The sequence below is a fragment of the Lepisma saccharinum genome, unplaced genomic scaffold (genome assembly GCF_977018435.1).
Source record: "Lepisma saccharinum unplaced genomic scaffold, izLepSacc3.1 HAP1_SCAFFOLD_231, whole genome shotgun sequence".
In the NCBI taxonomy this organism is placed as follows: Eukaryota; Metazoa; Arthropoda; class Insecta; order Zygentoma; family Lepismatidae; genus Lepisma; species Lepisma saccharinum.
The window spans coordinates 149,096-166,963 of record NW_028143008.1 but is presented as its reverse complement, the minus strand read 5'-3'; positions in this window follow the sequence as shown (position 1 = coordinate 166,963).

The window sequence follows — 17,868 nt, the reverse complement described above, 5'->3', positions numbered from 1 at the left end:
AAATTATATCTAAAAGCCACACAGTGCTGTTCCCGATGCGCCTATTGCCAGGATTCTTCTCGGATTTCAAAGATATTATGTGGAAGGGTGGGTTAAGAATTACATTTAGAAGAGCTGCAAATGATAACAATGCTTTGATGAGGTACAGTGCAATAAACTCTACAGGAGAAGCTCTGCCTAATACCCTACCAGATGCAGGCAAATGCATTATTCAGACTATGGAGTTAAGAATCCCAGTTGTTGAATACGAGGCCAGCTATGCTCTTAAATACAAAGCAGATATAATAAAAAATCCACAGGTTCCTCTACAATTTTATACATATCAATGTGTACAGAAGCCCGCAACTGGTTCTTATTATGAGTTTGATGCTACAAATTCATTCTCCAGTATTCAATACGACATGCCTGATTTTGTAGTGGTATTGTTTCAGACTGGGAGACACAACAATCAGGAAAAAAATTCAAGCAAATTTGATAACTGCAACATCAAGAACATATATCTTAAAAATGGCAGAAGTGAGGTCTTTCCTAGAGAAAATTACAATTTAGACATGTCCAAGAATGATTTCCTCAAATTATATGAGGCATTTACTTCATTCAAGAGGGTCACTACTGGCAATACTGACATGTATTACACACCAGATGAATTCAAAGCACAGAGACCCATGTTTGTAATCAACACTTCAAAAAGAAAACAAGTTGTGGTTAATGACAGGACAAACATTAAAATTATCTGTGAATTCCATGAGGCATTACCTGATGACACCATATGTAGTGTTGTTCTCATAGGTGAAAAATCATATGTTTATGATGTAAGAAATGAGAGAGTCACGGAGCAATTCTAGAGGGGCTCTGCATATTACATTGTTTTAATATTAGATAAACAAATTGAAGCTGGTATCCAATTGAACTTAAACCGGAAGTAAATATGTATGGGTGGGTGGGTGTAGGTGTGTGTATCTTGGCCTAGTTTTAAGTGTGGCCAAAAAAATATCAAGAGGGGCCATATTTTTAACAAGCTTATGGACAACAATCTCACAGAAGTGCCTTTTATAAGTGTAGGCACATCAATCTGAGGGGGGTCATACTTTCACAGGAAATTTTTGAGGGAATTTTTACAAAAATCTTGGATTAGACAGAGTTCCACACTTGAGCAAAAAGCTCATATGGGCATGTTGAGCTAGTTTTAAGTGTAGCCAAATCTGCTTGAGGGGGGTTCATACTTTCTCGGGTTTATCCTATATACTTTCCCACTACTCACTAACACAATTGTAAAGGGGAACGTTTTCTGTTGTGGTGTTTTTTAATCAATATCTATTAAATGAATGACACCAGGGGATGCTGTTGTTATACGTAGATCGTATGCGACGTCGTCTGTGCATGGTCTGGTGAGGTGCACATCCATCTTGCAACAAACTCCAAAACTAAATGCTAAGAGCTCTAAACTTGAACCTCCTAACCTAACCACATGTGCATTATTAGACCCAAGCAGAATTGTAGGTCAGGAATTTCCTTTGATGCTATACGTCATCGTGGAGAAGCTCGACACGGGGAAAAGAGCAAGTTTGACTTAAATGCGTTCGATTTCTGTTTATTGTAATGTTGTTTTGAAGGGGATCTTCTTGTCAATTGTAATCATGCCTGACTGTGGTGAAGCAAGCTGTGAAAACTATAATGAGAAACATGGACGTCCGGGAGGGGTGCAAGGGGGCTACGGTTCGTTTGGAAAATGAAAATTACCCAAAAATTACATATTTCACACATATAATTGCATTTCAGCCACAAAAATATGTCTTAATTATTGCATGAACATGATAACTTCAAATTGACGCAATGTTTCTTGAGAGGGATAACATCAGTATGGGGGAACATGTACCTTGCTTGCCCCCCCCCTTGGAAAAGATACCTTGCTTGCCCTTCCCTGGAAAAATTCCTGCGGACGTCCATGACCAGAAACCTGAAGGAAGTGATATAAAATATCATAAATTTCTATCCAACAATTGCGTAAGTAAACAGTGGATTCATGTTTGAAGACGGAAAGACAAAATTTATATTAAAAATACGAGCGTGTGCAGCCCATTTTAGTGAAGATGAGCAAGATCTAAAAGCAGAACTCATGTGTTTTTTATTAAATAAAGTGCAGAAACCAACCGTAGACACACCGCTAAAATTACACCCAATTACATTAGTACCAAACAAGTAGTCGTGTAGTGAATTCTCCTAAACCTTCATCTTCTCAAAGTGATACACTTGTAGGACGTGCTGACAGGGGTTTTTCCTTAAAATAAAATATAAATTCAACATTTATGTATTTCTCTAAAATATATGTTTAAAAGTGTACACCTTAGGTGCACCATATTTAGTCCATTTGATGACGAAAATGTATTTGCAGGCGGGTTTGTGGACAAATCCATCCGACTTTTGGGGGGGGGGCTGGCGAGCTTTTATGTGATGACAATTTGACGTTAACAGTACAGCATTGGATACAGGTATTACAGGTATTACCAATTAACCATTGCTGTTATATAAATAGCAATTGTAGACTACCAATGGAATGTAACGGGTAATATCTATTAATGGGGGAATGTGCTATATCCAATCTTACATATTAGACCTTACATTGACACGCCAATTCTGATGGGAGATTGAGGATTATACTTGGGGAGTGTGGGGGACAATATCCAACTCTTGGCTATAAGTATTAAGCCAATTTTTGTTATGGTGGAATGAGCATTAAATTGTTAGGGATATCTGTCTCTTGAGTGAAGAAATGATAATTAAGTATAAAGGAAAGGATGGATAATTATTGAAAATCAGGAAGAGGAAATTAGTAATATTAAATATGTCATTATTCCCAGACAGTTAGCAATCAGCCCAGTCAGGAAAGATGGCACAGTTTAATTTTATCAACCCTCTTCATCTTGAAGCCCTACAGTTTTTAGGTACTGCACGGGAAGGCATATCTAAATTTATTGATCGTTTTGACAGTTTATGTACTTCAAGTCAACTGAAAGTATGTTACCCAGCATCTCCACCACATATCGTACCTTCAGTTACCTGAAACCTGTATGCTCCTTGGGTAGCATACTCTCGGTACTGGGATCGATTTCCTGGGGTGTGTAAGCTATTACATCTTAGGCTCAGGCGCGTGTCCAAGATTTTCGTAAGAGGGGGTTATGGTTTCCAACACATTTTCCAGTTCACAGGTCATCTTTATCTGGCAATAATATGCACTTATTATTAATATGACTTAATTGGATTGGTTTGGATTGATTTAAAAATTGTTTGGGTGCGTCGGCACTAAAGGCATTTTGCACCCTTCAATGTATACGGGGAAGTAGCCCCTTATCTAAAATTATGACTAAAATATTAAAAAGGGGTGTAAATAGCCCCTTGGGAAAACATTAAAATTGCAAGGTTGTAAAAAGACCTGCACGAGACAAACACAACACATTAAAAAGTCAGAACAACCAAACTAAAAACCTCCTTACAGACGGTGGAAGAGTCCAGCTCTTCGTAAAAAACTAAAAACATTTGATAAAATGATGCTGTCATCACCCAAGAGGGATGACAAACAGCCGGAAATGTTAAAAATCTGCCGGAGGTAAGCAAGATCGACACATTCCACGAGAATGTGTCGAATGCTTAAAGTAACATTACAAACACGACATAACGGAGGGTCCAGCCTTTGCAGCTAATGACTATGTGAAAGACGGCTGTGTCCTAGACGCATGCGAGTTAGAGTGACTTCTTCTCGCCGAGAGGGACGGGACGAGGAACGCCAAGCACCTGTGGTGGGCTTAATAGCGTGAAGCTTGTTCCCCGTTTCCGTATCCCACTCGGCCTGCCAAGTCTCATGAAGGCGACAGCGGAACATGTTCTGCAGGTCGCTAGCTGGCAAAAGGTGGACGAGAACATCGCCGTCCGCATCAGCAGATTTGGCGGCAGCATCAGCTGCTTCGTTCCCCTGAATGCCTACGTGGCTAGGGACCCAACAGAAGTGTACATCGGCACGGGCAGATAGGGACACAAGCCGTCTGAATATGCGTTGCGCTACCGGATGCCGGGAATACGGCGAATCCAGGGTCTGCAACACGCTGGTCGAATCACTGCATACAAGGACTTTCTTCAGACCATTGACGTCTGCAAAGTCCAGTGCATTTAGAATGGCGTACAACTCTGCCGTATAGATGGAACAGGCAGGATGTAGCAAGTAACTGGAACTTTGGGAGTGTAGGACGAAGGCGCAACCAACTGATTCGAATGTCTTGGACCCATCCGTTTAAAACACATTAAAATTGGGGTGCTTCGCACGAAGTTCTAACCACCGTTGCTGGTATACAACCATTGCTGTCTCTGACTTTGGAAGGGCAGTCAGAGAAAAATCGATAGAAGGTGCAGGAAACTCCCAGGTAGGGACATGCGGAATGAGTGGAGAGACGCCAGGAAGATCACTGTCAACACTAAGTGCTGACAGGATCTCGTCTGCACGAACACCAAATGGTCTAGTGACACTAGGGTGGAGCCGATACCTTGCCAGCCTACCCTCGTCTGAGATGGTGTGGGATGAAGGATGTGAAGGCATCGAGCGAAGATGGAGGAAGTAGTTAACTACCAGCCGATGCCTCTACATACAAACTAGCGACTGGACTGGTCCGAAAGGCACCAGTGCACACACGTATACCAGCATGGTGGACAGTGTCTTGGATGCGAAGTCTAGATGGGCGAGCAGAAGAATACACAACACATCCATAATCTAGCTTCGACCTGATGAGTGCACGGTATAGACGAAGCAATACCGTCCTATCAGCACCCCAAGAAGTATGAGATAAAACGCGTAAAAGGTTGAGAACTCGAAGACCATAGAACTTTAACTGGCGAAGGTGAGGTAGCCATGTTAATTTCTTATCGAAAATGAAGCCCAGAAAGCGGACCTCATTCACGAAGCACAGGGGAGATTTCCCCATGTACAGGTCAGGGTCTAAATGACATGTACGCTGACGACAAAAGTGTACACACACGGATTTCTCGGATGAGAAGGTGAAACCTGTTTGGGAGGACCACTCAACCAAACGGTTTATCGTCAGTTGGAGTCGACGAGAAGCTGACGCGAGATTCCGTGAGCGACAAAAGATCGTGAGGTCGTCTACATAGAGGAGGCCATGTACTGGGGAAAGAATGTTTGCCATAACACTGTTGACTGCTATGGCAAACAGAGTCACACTAAGTACGCTGCCCTGCGGGACACCGTTCTCTTGTTCGTGAAGATCCGAGAAAATGTTCCCAACACGTACGCGGAAAAAACGATCTGATAAAAATTTTCAGTAAAGTACGCCATATGGCCACGCACGCCCCAAGAATGGAGCTGCTTTAGGATGCCAAAGCGCCACGTTGTGTCATATGCTTTTTGGAGGTCAAAGAAAACTGCAACTAAATGTTCCTTGTTGAGGAATGCATCCTGAATATGTGTTTCCAGCTGAACCAGATGGTTCAGTGTGGAACGGTTGGAGCGAAAACCACATTGAAAATTACTTATCAATGAGTTTTCCTCCAAAAACCAGGTTAGACGCTTGTTGATCATGCGTTCCATCAACTTGCACACACACCTAGTTAAGGCAATAGGCCTATAACCCGAGGCTGCGGTGCGTTGTTTACCTGGTTTCAGGATGGGAACAATAATAGCTTCTTTCCAGGAAGTGGGGAAAGAGTCCTCCAACCAAAGCCTGTTGAATACCGTCAGAAGGAAATTTCTTGCTCCAATGGGCAGATGACGAAGCATCTCATAGTGGATCTTGTCCACTCCAGGAGCTGTATTCTTAGAATCTCGAAGCGCCTGATCGAACTCCCGTTCAGTGAATGGAGAGTTGTATGGCTCGGTGTTATGACTTCGAAAAACTAGAGGTCGTCGTTCCTGACGTTCCTTCTCATGAAGGAAACGTGATGCATAATTTTCCGAGCTACAAGCATAAGAAAACTGTGTGGGCAAGATATTAGCAATGTCTCCGGAATCTGTGTACAACGTCCCATCGTGCTCCAGAACGCTCAGAGGAGTAGATGCACCCCCCTGGATGCGACGTACTTTGGTCCAAACGGCTTTCGACGAAGCCTGCTTCGTCAGAGAAGACACGTATTGGACCCAGCACGCCTTCTTACTGGCTCGAATGAGCCGACGGGCACGGACACGTTTAATGCGGAACTGCTCGAGGTTTGCGGCAGTGTGGTTCCTATTAAATCGATCTAGGGCATGATTGCGGTCTTTAATGGCTGCACTGATCTCCGCAGTGGAATGGAGGTGCGTGCAGCATCATGCACTCTTGACACAAATATATCTAAGGCGTCGATTGGTGGTAAAGTCGACGCTAGATCGACTTCAAGGTCCACTGCACGCTCAAATGCAACCCAGTCGGCCCGACTGAGATGCCAGTGAGGGTGTTGTTCATGTGATTGCTGAAGATGTTCGAAAGTTAGAAGCAGTGGGAAGTGATCACTCCCACAGAGATCAGGGTGAACGCTCCAAGATGTGGTAGGAGCAAGGCTGGGACTGAAGAAGGTCAAGTCCAACGCACAGTGTGTGCCTGAGGAAGGACTGAAATATGTGGGAGTCCCATCATTCAGCAACGTCAAACCTGATGCTTCACGGAATTGATCTATAATTTGACCCCGGGGCTCTGTACGAACGGAGCCCCACAAACGATGGTAGGAATTGAAATCGCCCAAAAGAACTACAGGAGACGGAAGATGTTCGAATATAGAAAGGAGGTCCTCAAGAGAGAATCGCTCCTCCCTTGTGATGTAGACACTGCAAACGGATATTGGCTGTGGTAGGTGGACCCGCACGGCGACAGCTTGGAGGGGGGTGGTGAGAAAGATTGGCGTTGAGTGGATGTTATCTCGAACACCGATTGCAACACCACCGTGTGCACGACGACCCTCAGGAAGCTTGTCGGTGCGGTAAAGCGTGTACCCGTTCAAAATCACGGATTCATTTGGACGAAAAAGTGTCTCTTGGAGACATATGATGGCAGGGGCAAATTCAGATATAAGAATTTGCAGTTCCTCGAGATGCGTTCGGAAACCGTTAAGGTTCCACTGGAGACAATAAGTCATATCTGTAGGTAAGATTGTTACCTTTTAAGGCGTACTTTATTTCTAGGCCCTGTCACCTTGATAAATTCTTCATCCGCGGCTTCGTCCTGTATCATGTCCTCGGGTAAGGACACAGAGGGCGAAGGGGATGAAGGGGGAGTGTGGGCGGGTGCCTTCAGCGCCCGCCGGGCAGCTTTCAGCTGCGCTTTAAGTTTCAGGGTGGTCGATGCCGCCCTGACTGGAGCGCTACTGGATTTGAGAAAGTATTCTTTTCTGTGTACCTGCTTGATCTTCTTCTCTGTGGAGCGAGGCGTGGTTGCTGGTTTCCTCGAAGCAGGGCGAGCCTCTACGGGAAGCGTTGTAGTTTGAGTGGACACTTCGCTGGTTTCTACACCCACACTGCGGCGGGTAAGAGCAGCTGCAGCAACTGTAGCGAATGGCACAGGTAAACTGGTGCGTATACTTTCGCGGAGACGTTGTTTTGCTTCACCAGCGGAGATTTTCTCTATAACGACCAAATCTCTGATTTTCTTCTCTTGTTGGAAAGAGGGGCAGTCACGATGCCAGACTGGGTGCTCGCCTTTGCAATTAATGCATTTGGGACCAGAAGAACAAGGTTCGGTCCCATGATCAGGCAGACTACACTTACCACAAAGGGCGGTAGTGGCCTTGCAGGAAGGCTGAGTGTGCCCAAAGTGCTGGCATTTGAAACATCGCATCGGGTTAGGGATGTATTGTCGGACTTTTAGTCTCAAATATCCAGCATGTACAATATCTGGGAGAGTGGTCGTTTGGAAGGTCAAAATAATGGAAGCAGTTGGAACAAGTTCTCCGGACTTTCGTGTCTTGATTAGCTGCACTGCGGTGACATGTTGGTCTGAGAGTGCTTCAAGGATCTCTTCCTCCTCAGCGTTTAGCAGATCCCAGTGGCGAATCACACCTTTACTACTGTTAAGTTGACGGTGAGGTTCAACATTAACAGGGAAGTCGCCCAAAGATCTTAGCTTTAAAAGGTTGTTTGTCTGGCGATCTGTGCTGGTGTGGATCAGTAGACTCCCGTTTCGCAGCTCTTTATTTCTGGTACGTCTGAACCAGCGGCGTAGTCTAGCTGTTTCTTGATAAGGAACGGTGACAAGTCCTTTAATGTAGCAGCTCCATGTTTCTTGGTTGTTGCAGATTCATCGGTACTCTCGGTCTTCTGCACAATACTAATCACAAGATAACGTGGCACAGTAGTGTGGTTGGTGATATAACCAGGACCACTTACAAGTGTAGAAAAGAAGAGGTTATTTGATTGAACAATCTGATTTGCCTACACTTAAAACAATGCCAAGAGGGACTTATACCCCAATTCTTCAAGTGTGATATGCTCTTAATTTTAAGAAATTTTGAATTCTAGTGTAGAAAAGATGAATCCCCCTCAGACAGATTTGCCTACACTTAAAACAATGCCAAGTTCCCATATCATCTTATTGTTTATAGTGTGTTTTTCTGTCAAAATCCCAGGAATCTTGAATTCAAGTGTAGAAAAGATGAGCCTCCCCTCAGATTGATTCTGCCATGTGTATATTGATATAAAGCTCATAGCTCCTGGGTTCTGAGACCCAGTAGAGTATAGTGCCTAGCCCCATGATTTTTATTCTCTTGTAATCAAGAGGCTTCTGGGTTTGAGTCCTGATAAAATGTGAGGCCTCCTCTGATTGCAAAATGTTAATATTGTTGCTTTGTAAACAAGAGGCTCTGGGTTTGAGTCCTGATAAAATATGTAAGATTGAAATACATGTGGCAAAATAATATCTCCACACGTGAGATTTTGAGAATAATTACTGCTAGTTGATATACAACTGATAGCTCCCAGATCTGAAACCTGGTAAAAAGTGTTATACAACAGCATAAAAGAGCAAAATTATTTTATATTGGGGATCACCAGAGCCTAGTTACTGCTGTTGTTTGGGTATAAAAGCACCAGCTCAGCCACTCACTGCTGTTATAATTGTTTTGGCTACACTTGAAATTAAGCAAAAAATACCTATATTTTTATGCAGGCAAAACTGCCCGATCAATACAATAGGAGAGGAGTGGGCAAACATAATTAATTGCTTGCATGTTCTTCTAATCTTTTGATCAGTCCCATGTCTCGGCCAGCAATAAATCATGCATGGCTGACAGATTTTATATGCTTGCATGCATAAGATAAAATCTACACTGTGCCCCTTTCAGAGAAAATTTGCCATGCCAGCAGATATAATCTCCAATTTACTGGAAGAGTACAGAACTTCACTTTTGCATGTCAGAGCCAATTCATTTTGCCTTCTTCTGTTAATATGTGCCTGAGAGAGGTACAAGAATATTTATTGCATATTTTCAAAGTCCCACTTTAAAATGTATTTAGCTGATATAGAACTCATAACTCCTGGGTTCTGATGCTCAATAGAATGTGGACATAGTTCCATGGCTTTTATTGCCTTGTAATCAAGGGGCTTCTGTGTTTGAGTCGGCCCTCTAGAATTACTCTGTGACTCTCTCATTTCTTACATCATAAACATATGATTTTTCACCTATGAGAATAACACTACATATGGTGTCATCAGGTAATGCCTCATGGAATTCACAGATAATTTTAATATTTGTCCTGTCATTAACCACAACTTGTTTTCTTTTTGAAGTATTGATGACAAACATGGGCCTCTGTGCTTTGAATTCATCTGGTGTGTAATACATGTCAGTATTGCCAGTAGTGACCCTTTTGTATTATGAAAATGCATCATATAATTTGAGGAAATCATCCTTGGACATGTTTAAATTATAATTTTCTCTAGGAAATACCTCATTTCTGCCATTTTTAAGATATATGTTCTTGATGTTGCAGCTATCAAATTTACTTGAATTTTTTTCCTGATTATTGTGTCTTCCAGTCTGAAACAGTACCACCACAAAATCTGGCATGTCATATTGTATACTCGAGAATGAATTTGTAGCATCAAACTCATAATAGGTACCAGATGCGGGCTTCTGTACACATTGATATGTATAAAATTGTAGAGGAATCTGTGGATTTTTTATTATATCTGCTTTGTATTTAAGAGCATAACTGGCCTCATATTCAACAACAGGGATTCTTAGCTCCATAGTCTGAATAAAGCATTTGCCTGCATCTGGTAGGGTATTAGGCAGAGCTTCCCCTGTAGAGTTTAATGTACTGTACCTCATCAAAGCATTGTTATCATTGGCAGCTCTTCTAAATGTAATTCTTAAACCACCCTTCCACATAATATCTTTGTAATCTGAGAAGAATCCTGGCAACAGGCGCATCGGGAACAGCACTGTGTGGCTTTTAGATATAATTTTATCACCAGCCTCAAATCCACCTATTTTGTAGTAAGAAGCCTCGGTTTTGGATAATTTTAATGTGGCCAAAGCTGTGGAGGTAATGCCGGGATAATCTATTCTGTTTATAACAACACCATGCTTTCTGATCTCAATTTCAGAGAACAGATAACTAACTAACTAACTCTCTAGCCTTCTTAAACCCGAAGGTTCATGGCTGCAGCAACACAGGCCTTCCATCTGTCCCTATCTTGAGCAAGATCTATATACTCTTTTCCATCCCTACCGATTTCCCTTAGGTCCATCTCGACGTTGTCCCTCCATCTTCGTCTTGGCCTTCCTACAGGTCTCTTACCATCAGGTTTCCCAACAAGAATCCTGTAAACTCCTCTTTCCTCTCCCATTCGTGCCACATGGCCTGCCCACCTAAGTCTTCTTGATTTAATTATTCTAATAATGTCTGGACATGAATACAAAATATGTAGTTCTAAATTATGTAACCTTCTCCACTCACCTGTCTCCTCATCCCTTTTAGGTCCAAATATTTTCCTAAGGATCCTATTTTCAAATACTCTCAATTTGTGTTCCTCTTTTAATGTAAGGGACCAAGTTTCACACCCATATAATACTACAGGCAATATTACTGTTTTGTATATTTTAACTTTTAGTTTCTTAGATATTAAACGAGAAGACAAATGTTTATGAAGAGAGAAGTAACATGCATTTCCTGAATTAAGCCTACTTTTTATTTCCTCTTTAATATAATTTTCATTTGTTAATATTACTCCTAAGTATTTGAATTTGGAAACTGTTTCAAACGATTTGTTATCAATAATTAGATTTTGATTATTACCTAACACTTGGTTTCGGCCTGTAAGCATATATTTAGTTTTCTCTTTGTTAACTTCCAAACCTATCTCTTTAGCAGTTTTGAAAAATATTTTAGCATTATTCTTAATTGTATTCACATCATCCCCCAGGAAGTCTACATCATCTGCATATGCTAACAACTGAGTCACACCATTTAATTTTAGTCCTTCTTTAGTTTCGTTTACCTTCCTAACAGCATATTCTAAGGCAAAATTAAAGAGCAATGGAGATAATGCATCTCCTTGTTTTAACCCATCATGAATTGTAAATTTGTCAGACATATTAATACCTACACGAATTTTACTTTCTGTTTCACTGGTGCATATTTTTATCATACTAACAAGCTTCTTAGGTATTCCAAACTCTACTAATATATTATATAATTTATCTCTTTTGACCGAATCATATGCTTTTTTGAAATCAATGAATAGCTGATGGACATTTTGATTATATTCCCATTTTTTCTCAAGTGTCTGTCTGATGTGAAAAATTTGATCTGTAGTTGATCTGTTACGTTTAAATCCACATTGATAATCACCTATAATTTCATTAGCATATGTGGTTAGTCTTGTTAAAAGAATGTTAGATAATATTTTATATGTTGTTGAGAGTAGAGAAATTCCACGGTAATTATTGCAGTTCATTTTATCACCTTTTTTAAACACAGGAACAATTATGGATTCTTTCCACTGTTGAGGGATTTCTTCTTTATTCCATATTAAACACATTAATTTATGAATTTGACATATTAATGAATTTCCACCATATTTAATTAACTCAGCTGGTATTAAATCAATGCCAGGTGCTTTGTTATTCTTTAGCCTTTTAATAGCATCTTTAACTTCAGTCAAGTTAGGTTCTGGAACTAAAGGTTCTGCTGTGTGGACTTCATTTACTTCTGATTTATCTCCTACATGGACATTTAAAAGGTCATTAAAGTAGTTCTTCCATCTATTTAGAATATCGCTTGGGTCAGCTAGAAAATCACCGTCTTTATCTTTTATCAAGTTTACTTTAGGTTGCCACCCCTTTCTAAACTCATTTACACCTTTATATAAATCTCTGATATTTTTATTTTTGCTGTTTATTTCAATTTCGTTAATTTTGCTTTTCAAGTAATCTCTTTTTTTACTTCTAAACGTGTGGTTAACTTCTCGCTTTATTCTATTATAATTGTTTAGATTTGTATCATCAGAGTTATTTAACCACCTAAGTCTAGCCTGATTTCTTATTTCTATTAGATTATGACATTCATTATCAAACCATGGCTTACTTTTTCTCGGTTTATGGTATCCTATACTTTCTTTAGCTGCTGATTCTATTGCATTACGTATGTGCTCCCAATTCTTATTTACGTCTGTTTCATTTATATTCTCATCATCATTTAAATCCTGCAAAACATCAAATCTATTTGACAGTTTAATTTGGTAGTCTTTCTTAATTCTTTCATCAGTAAACTTTCCTGTATCAAATTTTAGAACTTTTAGATTTTGTTGCTTATGATTTATCACTGAGAGTCTTTCTCTTAATTTAGCAATTACTAAATAATGGTCACTGGCACAGTCAGCACCTCTATGTGTACGAACGTCAATTATACTAGTATGCCTTCTCTTATCAATGAGAATATGATCTATCTGATTATGAGTTTTACCATCTGGAGAAGACCAGGTATATTTATGGATATCTTTATGTTTAAAAGTGGTACTTTTCACAATTAAATTCTTTGAGGTTGCAAAAGTAATCAATCTTATACCATTATCATTACTTAATTCATGAAGACTTTCTTTACCAATTGTGGGTTTAAATGTCTCTTCTTTGCCAATCTGTGCATTACAGTCACCTAACAGAATTTTCATATCATACTGAGAAAATTTATCAAAGACCTGTTCTAACTCTGTATAAAAATCATCTTTAGTATTATCATATTTATCTTCCGTTGGTGCATGTATGTTTATTAAAATAATTTTACACCACCTAACCTGTAAAACTGCATCAGAGAACAGATGCGGCACAAAATTGTCCACCAATCTTATATTTGAATTTGCCGGATAATCTGTACCATCGAGCTTTACAACATCAAATTTGATGTATAGATCTGCTCTGTGGGGGTGTATAAAGCCATCCCCTACATCAAGATCAACCTCAATCTCTGTGTTGGGTTGATTTAAATTTGCAAATGTCCTCCTGTTTGGGGGGAATGATTGTAGCTCATAACTCTCAATATTTTCCATTTTTTTCTTGTATGTATTTTTATTTAAATATTAATTTCTATGATTGCAGTTGTTGTGGCTCCAGCAAAATCAACTAATTCTTCTTTTTCATTAGTGACCATCAATTCAATATTATCTATTCTATTATGACACACAGGAAAATATAATGTTGGGGATGGATTGTAGATGATTGGCTCCATAAATTCAGAGTTAGGCTTGAATGTTGCAATGATGCCAGTTTGTTTGTGAGTGCCTATGCCATTTTATTTGGTGATCATACCCTCTGCCACATTACAGTGAATATTCAGAGTCTCTATGGCTAAGAATTTGGGTATATTAATAGCAGTGTGTTTAATGGCCGGTTCAAGTTTTGTGTTGTTCTCAAAGCCTAACAGCTCTTCTATAGTACCCAGATCCACTGTTTCTGTAGCAGATACAATCTCTACTCTGTGAGTGACAGAATTTTGACTAAACACTACACCTCTGGGTAATTCAGCATTTAGAGTGGATAGATTATATTGCCCTGGAGTGATGACAATTTTTTGATCCCCAACTGCAATTTTGTTGTTGTGGTGTGTAATATTAGGGATCAAGTACATGCCATAAAATGCTCTGAGAGGTATTGTTTTGGGATATACTATGTCATCATGTAATCTCAGTTTCAATATTGATTTTTGGCTGGTGAGATGGAATACCCCCATGATGTTTCAGATACCACAAGGCTTTTTGAAAATCTTCAATTGATGGTTTATTTATTTGAGACATATATCTAAGAACAGATAAACACAAATGTCCGCAATTAACATCTTTGAAATTTTGAACACGGGCATTATTGTAATAAATATTAGCTGAACTTAGATATTTTATTAAATTTTCAGGTGGAACACCTCCAAATGAATCAAACACAAATGCCTCATTTTTTAAATATTTAAGATAACAGATCCAGTGAGTGCCCTGATTTTTGTACTTATCCAAATTAACAATGCCACACTCTTTGTTGAGTGGTTGTTCTGGCAAAGAATCAGACATGTACACACCTCTAAAATGTTTGATTCCCAGTGGCTTGATTAAAGCTTCAATATCTTGGTTTGTAAGCGGCTCTTGTTTTTTTTAAAACTTATTCATGGCTCTCTTAACACCTTTGCCTTGTTTCTCAATGGCCAGGTTATGGCGCTTCAATTCATCTAATTCTGCCTTATTCTTCTTGGCATCTATTACTGTTTTTGCTATGGCAGCTGATCCCCCAGCCAAGCTCCCAACAGCCCCAAGTGCTGCTAAAATGGCCGGGATAGTAAATGTAAATCCCCCCACATGTGATTTTTTTCTAGATTGTTGTAATTTTTTTAATTGGGGGGTACTAAGCAACAATTTCATACCATGGCCCTTTGCAAGACAAGAATTTTTTTTCTTGCGCTGCTTTTTGGTTAAAAGGCTATCAATAGTTTTAAGAGATTTAAGACCTGCATAAGGTATTTGATACATAACACCCTTGGCCTTCATTGTAGGTTTATTATATACATATTCACAACCTCCACCCCAGTTTTTGTTTGGTGCTCATAGCTATGGTGGTCCCCAATGCTGCTATTTTTTCACTTAAAGAAGCATCTTTGCTTACAAATCTACCAAATGCAGCCTCTTCTAATTTCTTGTTTGCAACATGTCTCTTGTCAAGATCAGAATGTGTGTTATATGCTATGTCATGGTCTCTACAAGCAGCATCTAGGGGATTAACACCAGGATCACCTCTGTTTAATCTAAGGTCCAATTTTGTGCCTGGACCACAATACTGATAGCCTGGAATATGTAGTTCAAATGGCAGCTTGTTTATAATGTTATTAACAAGCCCCCGACCCTCAGAAATATTCCAAAATTTAGGTGGTAGAGTATTAATAATTTTTAAAAGATATCCAATCCCCTTAGTGTCATTCACTATAAAATTAGACAATTTGGTGCTTATCATGTCCATAATTCCAAACTTTTCATTGTAAAAATTGTGGTTGCAAGCATTTTCCTCCCCATCTATCACCAATAACCTATCTACAAGTTTCCTGACATCATCAACCCACACAAATTCTTTAGGCAGGGTGTTGTATTGTTTGATTCCACTGCCAGTCTTGATCTGTGACCATATGGGCTTGATTAAATTGTTGTATTTTGCTCCACTGCTAGACTTGACTCTTTTTTGTGTGGGATCATTGTTCTGGTATAGAGCATCTGATTTTATTAATATTTCTTTGTAATATTCATAATCTTGATCTGTATAGCTGCCAGGTCTCTTCCTAGTCATCAGTTCCCACAATCCAGGTGTTCCGGGATACTTAACAAAAGGCACCTTTTTCTCCGAGATGAGATTCTAAATAAACAATCAGATCATCTCCCATAAATGTTACTCTGAAATTGCCAATTCTATGTATGATGATACCATCACGCTCTGTGTCAGCATATAAGCCAAAAACCTCATCTTTGTTTTCTTTAGGTGTGCTTAAATATTTTTGAGCAAGAAGACCCAATTCAATAGGATCCTGAGTAGCTTCAATTCTTCTAGGAGCAACAGGACTAGGTGTATAAATACTGGAAAGTGGGGTGAATGGATAATCTAATATGTTTCTTGCAGCTACAGGTACAAGCTCTGTGATCAAATTTTGATTTTGTTCTGTAACAGTTTTGATATTTTTACCTAATTCACTAATAGCATCAATAACAGGCTGCTCTGTTTGTTTGTGTTTTTCATAAATTCCTCGGTTCTCTGATTTCCATCCCTTAAATCTTTTTACAAGATAATCTCTTAATTTAAGATCATCAATGATTGGCCTTTTCATGGTTATTTATTTATATTTCAATGTCTAGAAAATTGTTGATTTTATTTCTGTATTTGCCACTATTAGGTGTTCTTGTCATATCAATTGTGACAAACCCATAACTGTCCTGGTTCCAGCACCTACTGCAAAACTTGGAAAAATCATTGTAGCTCAAGTCCCCACCTACATATTCATCATGTATGTGTTTGAGGTTGGTATGATCTTGATGAAACACACATATAAAATTGCTGTTGTCTCGGATCAGCTGCTTGGGTATTTTTGAAAAAGTCTGTGCAAGGTAGAAGCAATCAATGTTTTTGTGCCGGCCCTGTGTAAAGAAATTCCTAACCTTGTTTTGATTATCCAGTATAATGTCATGAAACACAACAACAGAATTATCGAGACATTCATGGAGTGGCTTAACATCTGGTTCAAAAGTGGCAATATCCAATCCATCATATAGCTTCATCAGCTGCTGATATTTTAATTGTTCCAAGCTCTTAGAGAAGAAATACAAGTGCCTGTTTTTCCAGTCTAACCAGTTGGGTGCCAATAAAAAATTATCAATCATTAGTGTAGTTTTACCACAAGCCGATGGCCCAACAATAAGACACCTAATATTATCAGGCAGCAATTTTCCATTTCTCTTATTCTGCTGTTCAGGTTCTGGCAGCCTTTTTATAACATCCCAGGTGTTCATATTATTATTTTGTTTGCATCGATCCAGCTGTGTTCTGGAAGTCCTAGCCATTTGACAAGTAACTTGTTGCCTTTTCTGCGGATGATTTTTTCTATGAGATATGTGTCAGGCTGTTTAGTTTTGCTGAGCTCTTGTTCATAGAACCGGCCTTTGAGAATTTCTCCTCGGTGGTCTTTTATTATATATGTGGTAAAGGTCCCAGGTTTAACCTGAACCACTGTAAATAATTCAGTGCTCCAGTTTCTTGAAAAGCCTCTTTTGAATAAGTGCTTATATTTGCTGATTCTTACTTGATCACCCACCCTGTATTTGGCTTTCATTTTTGTTGGCTGATATCTAGGATAATAAACAGTACTGATCAATTTTTGCTCATCAGATGAAGTTACTTCAGAGGGTTTCATGTTGATTGTGGAATGGACCGAGTTGTTATATTTATGTAGAAGTTCTGGAAGAATATTAACCCATTTATAATTACCTTGAAGTGTAAATTGTTTATACATAAGATTTTTTAGGGTTTTGTTGAATCTCTCTACAATTGAGGCCTTGAGATCACTGTAACTCGAATAATGTTGTATTGACTGGCTTTTAATAAATTGTTGAAACACTGAATTATAAAATTCTTTGCCATTATCTGTTTGCAAATAGCGCGGTGATCTTCCACTCTGATTGATGATTGTTCTGATGGCTTCTGTAACACATTTTCCAGTCTTGGATTTGAGTGGCACAGCCCAGGCAAATTTTGAAAATGTATCTATGATAGTGAGTAGATATTTGTAGCCCTTGTTGATTTTGTCTAAGTTTTTCAGCTGTCCACTTGCCATTTCAATCAAGTCGCTCTGCCATAAATCATCTATGCCTTTTGTGACTACTGGGAGTC